At 36.1% G+C, this 5,469-nt stretch overlaps 1 protein-coding gene across 3 annotated transcripts in view; it reads right to left on the bottom strand.

The window, feature by feature from the left end:
- Positions 1-5,114, bottom strand: part of LOC106458293 (ras-related protein Rab-21-like) — a 41,065-nt gene extending 35,951 nt beyond the window's left edge. The window contains exon 1 of one of the 3 annotated variants that reach the window (XM_013917789.2): positions 5,028-5,114. The gene's annotated coding sequence lies outside the window, so the exon portion shown is untranslated. Of the gene's footprint in view, positions 1-4,409 lie in introns of all 3 variants that reach the window. The other 2 variants (XM_013917788.2, XM_022384461.1) reach the window with 2 other exon arrangements.
- Positions 5,115-5,469: the final 355 nt, after the last annotated feature.

Genomic DNA, 5,469 nt, shown 5'->3' with positions numbered 1-5,469 from the left:
ATGAAATAACTTTGTGCCAAATCTGAACTGACATTAATCAAAGAGAAGGGCCATGCATCCCCCCCCCCTCCCAATGAAATAACTTTGTGCCAAATCTGAACTGACATTAATCAAAGAGAAGGGCCATGCATCCCCCCCCCCTCCCAATGAAATAACTTTGTGCCAAATCTGAACCAGGATTACAAGCAGACTCCAGCAAAGGTTGGTGCCACTCCTACTGACATCTGGGAAAAACATCCAGGAACCCGAGCAGGAGAGTTTCCAACTTTACCCTCTTCTCTGAGAATGGAGTAACACAAACACTCAGGAGGAAAAGCATCTGTCTGCCACCCCAACAACTGGAAACTGGGGGTGGTAAAGACTCCCGAGCTCCACTAGTAAAGTCTGGGGGAGGGGGGGTAATACACATTGGGCAGTCCTGAGGAATAGTGCTCTGGAAACTGTGCAATAGGTGAACCAAGTTCCCTACATTTTTAAATAGAAATCAACCCAGATTTATTAAATTTGAAGATCGGCAGGGACGAGCAGGATCCCCTTTAGCTTTACTTATGACAGTTCAGGAGTGGCGGTCCATAATAATAGGTAATACCATCTGGTAGGTACCTATATGGTCTTATGGAGCACCTGATTTCAATAGAGCCTGTTGCAACCTATAGTAATTATAGTGAAAGTGGTTGCTAGTATGGAAAGCATAACTGCCAGGGCAACACTTGCTACAGAGTGGGATCCAGGGAAAATAGAGAGACCCTGGAAATAAAAGAGCAGATGATTGAGGAAAATAGTCACCTCTGGATAAAATCTAACAGATGTGGTCAAAATACCTACAGGGGGTAGTCAAAATCCCTCAGAAGAGGAAACTGCCAGATCATGTAAGTAATGAGATAGGAAAGTATTAGTAGTAGTCCACATACCAGCCCGCACAATGTCCTCCAGAGGGCAATTCAACTGGGCAGCTAATGACATACAGATATGATGAATCTGGTGAGATGTGACATGCTAAAGATTCTTCTCCTGTAACGATAATCCATTAGAGGCCATGTGAATCAATTTATGAAACCACCTCGTTAAGGTAAATTGGAGATAAATCATGGGAAATTGAAGAATTCCAATGAATGAACAATCAATTCTTACTACCTTCATATGAGTAAGTATGAGCCACATACAGAACAGTTTTGAGAATATGACAAATCCGAGAAAACTGTAATGTGTTTAAAGTGATCACAGGTTCCAAACTAGCCCCCCACAGGTCAAAAGAGGGTCCATCCATTGAGAATCTAAATATACCATCTCCTAGCGATGATAAGCCAATGCATGCTGTTCCAGTAATTATGGGGGACAAGGCATAGCTGTCCCATCATGTAACTGAGTGGCAAATCCTCCCAGCATGAACAGCAATATTAGGTGGAGGAGGAAAACCAAGTAGTTACTGGCCATCCTTTCTGCCAACAAGGAAGGAGTAGAGTCAAATGCAATAGTAGAGACCCCCAAAACCTTACAAATCTGAGTAACCAACTGAAGAAAAGAGGGTTGGAAGTGCTGATCAAGATGAGCTTCTGTTGAGGCCAACCTAGTAAAAGAAGGAGCTGGAAAAACAAGTCTAAATCCTCTCCAGCTGGTCCCAGATCATTCATGAAAGCTGCTTACAGAACCCTCCAGAGAGACATCATCGGTCTGCATATATGTCTCCATCTCACAACAGATCATATCATGGACAGCTTTGACTGAGAGTGACCCCTCCACTGGTCATTGACAAACACCAGATAGCAGAGACTGTAGTCTCTGTAGTAGAAACATTAATACAGGAATTTATACCTGCTGGTTCGTTATTTGTTGTTGTTTTTGTTAAAGTAATTTATAAATATAAACGAAGATATAACCATAGTAATGCCAGCCGCATTCAAAGTCGTAACATAGATTGCAAATAATCACAACACTCCTGTGGCAAATGCTTTGTTGAGAAAAAGTGATTACATTATCTGAATGAGGTGCTTATATACAGTACCTGGATAGAGGAGGCATTGAAGTTGGTGGTGAATTTTTCAAATTAGAATTTGTCAAGGGCATTTGAGTGGGGTATAAGAGACTGGAGCAAGCATTTCCAATGCTTAGATGGGCAAAGAGTGGAAACCCTGGAGATAAAGAAATAGCTATAGTGTCAGTGGAGGTAAGTGTGTTTTGGAAATAATGTTTTAAGAACCACTGAAACCTAGAAAAAACAACTGATTTAAACCTTACATGCAAACAAGTCATATGGGGAACAATAAATCTCTTCTAGACTTTATACATGTACATGTAGAAGACAATCTCATATGATGGTAGGATATAGTAAAGCTTTCTGCCACTAGATGACAGAGCCATCTCTCCTAATACTTCCCTGGTTTGTTTGTAGCTCTTCATACAAGATCTGGACACAACACATTTTCTTTTAAAGTTTACTGAAAATATCATGTAAATTGTTCATATTTTCATTGTGGATTTTATTCCCTGTTAATTATATTGATGAATAAGTAGAATACAGTTTTATTGCCTCACTGATCATTTCAGCACGTATAACAGCACTAGGCAGCATGCACTGCCAGCAATTTGTTTCCTGCACTTCTGTCAAATACAGATGTGTTTCATAACAAATTACAGATGCAGATGATACTTTGGGATCACCTGAGATTCAACCAGATTTTTGTAATCTAAGGAAAGGAAGGCATTGAACAAAAAAACACTCTAAGCCAACTCTGAAGAATGCTTTGTTAATAAGAGCACAATTGGTAATGATGGTGACATAAGCAAACAATGTTATATGAGAACATCTGACCATTTCATCAACAAAGCAGTAGGGAATCCTGTTTGTTGGAATTTAAGAGCCATGTTGCCACTGGACTGCTTGAAAGAAATGACAGCCATAATCAGTATTCGCCACTAGTGGAGAGGAGACCTTAACAGTGTTCTAGCTTATAAGCATTTTCACAAATAGAATCACTTCCTCAAGAAAACTGTGGGAAAATAAGTTTTAAGCTGCAAGGATAGTCAATGCAAACAAAAGACTCAGTACCTATGTGTCAGGTCTGAAGTCCCACTTTACCCTTTTTGTTTTCAAGTATTCCACATGTACTAAAATTATAACTATAAAATAGGAGTCCCACACATGTTCTGAGTTCAACCATGTTTCTCATTGGCTGCAGTCTTTCACTGCTACTAAAATTACTTTGTATACATGTGTGTAACCTCTGTTAATGATGATCCTAACAGGAGTTACATTCCGAGTACAGTGTACAGGATTACCACACACATTGTAAATCAATCACATTTGTCTTGGCATGATTCAATGTTACTAAATTAAGTGTTCAACATATGTATGCCATTTTTGTTGCACAATGACCTCAAATTAGGATGCCACCACTCCCACTCCCATAAAAACTGACAGAAAAAATAAACCAAGTTTTCAATAAAATTTGTTTATCATGTGTTTAAAACTACTACACATTTTTTTCAGCCATTTTCCTTATTTGATGAATGAAAGGGTTAATTATCCTTACATCTTTAAGAGTTGAAATATAACTGCTTTTTATAGAAAATATTTTATTTTTTCACAACAGTAGCCTTTTTTAAAAGAATATCAAAACATTTTAGAAAAAATTCAAAATGATTATTTGTTGGTCAGGGTCTTCCATTTTAACATGTAACTTAAAACTGTGATAACAGAATCATATAGTTCGCCATAGAATTACTGATTGGGACAGTGGCATAACTACCATGCAGCAAGTCATGCAAAATATTTGAGCACAAATACATCTTATAATGCAATTTCTCAATAATTACTATTAACCCTCTTATATACTTTACAAAGAAATTGAGTGGTTTAACTCAATTACCTTGGTCAGTTCTTTATGAAAGGTGTTATAACAGGGAAAACAAAATTACTCAATATGACACAACACGTGGACCTCATCGGTAGCAAATAGTATAAAACAAGCCAATAACTTGAGAGTTAAATAATGTAATTTTATTGTACATGTATGCATATAGCATTTATTTACAACAATTATATCAAGTTTCACACTGTACATGTGCTAAACTTAAATATTTTTATTGTTGCATACATACTTTGAAAACAACATAAAATGGCATTCTAAAAATTCTTATATAGTTATACTGTCAGCAAAATTGCTGAGCTGATAAAATCAATTACAAAAATGCTACCAGGCCAATAATTAGGTGCATACACACACACACACACGTGTGCATGTGTATTAATGGCAACACCTCACACTCATCAAAAATTGTACTGTTCAGACTATAAAAACATCCAAACTAGAAGATTAGTAACTGAAAATGCTACGGAAATAGGAGAAACATTAGTGAATAACCAATCTCAATGTCATTTTCAAAATGTCAATAAGATTATAAAGTCTTACCAAAACGTTAATAATTTTCGTCTTCACTCCCAGCCAGCATACAGACTTCAATAATACTAGGTAAATATGTATTCAGTGCTGAAAACCTTGTGCCAATATGCTCCAAATTCAACTCCTTGACAAATAATTTGACAAAGTAAGACTAAGAGTATGAGTAAAACTAGTAAAGTAAGATGGTCTCTTTTTGCCTCTAAGTAGCTAACTTAAGTTCTAACTTCTTTTACTTCTCAGTCTAACTCAGTAACTGACACTAACAATTTATCAAACTGTACTTTGTAATACTTGGCTAGTACAAGTACTAGTAGTAGTAGTACAATACTACTGACTAGATAAGTAGGCTTAACTAAAATTTTAACTTCTAGTTTTAAGGCATAAAACTGAAGTTGCAATAAGTGTTGCTTATTTTAGTTTGACGTAATTGAACTTTTCGATGCGTTTGTTAATGTTATCACAATAACTGAATGAGTTGAATAACAACGAAAGGCTATTTACTACCCACAAATATGCCGCTTCTTCAGTTCTTGACCAATAATAAGATGTATTTCATTGGAAAGTAAAAATTAGGGCTTCTATAAATACATTTGTACAGCATTAACTTTAATCTTCGAAAACTCTTACTTAGTATTAGCGTACGTCAAATTTTTTTATTTCAGTCACAGTTCATTTCCTTACATATCGTAACCACCTCTTCAGATTAGTCAGCAGCAACTGTACTTCTAACTTTTATCACCTGGTGTCAATTGTAAATTATATTAAATTCGCTTTTCAAAGCTGTATTTTAGAACTTTTACAAAAACGTCAATAAATCGCGTAATACATTATTTTCCTTATACCTTTGAGAAGCCTATTACACTCATAACAAATTATGTAGTTCTTGTACAGTTACACCTGTTTATGTGGTCTAATATTCTATAATAATTTCATGAATTATCACAACGAACGCTATTGTATCACGTAACATTTAAAGAATATATTTTACATATGCTCCTGTATATATTGTTGCGTATCTGCTTGTTTGATAATTTCCGGTAGAAATTATTTCCGAGGAACTTCAGCGATA

The sequence above is a fragment of the Limulus polyphemus genome, unplaced genomic scaffold (genome assembly GCF_000517525.1).
Source record: "Limulus polyphemus unplaced genomic scaffold, Limulus_polyphemus-2.1.2 Scaffold440, whole genome shotgun sequence".
NCBI lineage: Eukaryota > Metazoa > Arthropoda > Merostomata > Xiphosura > Limulidae > Limulus > Limulus polyphemus.
This window is presented reverse-complemented; position numbering and strand designations above follow the sequence as displayed.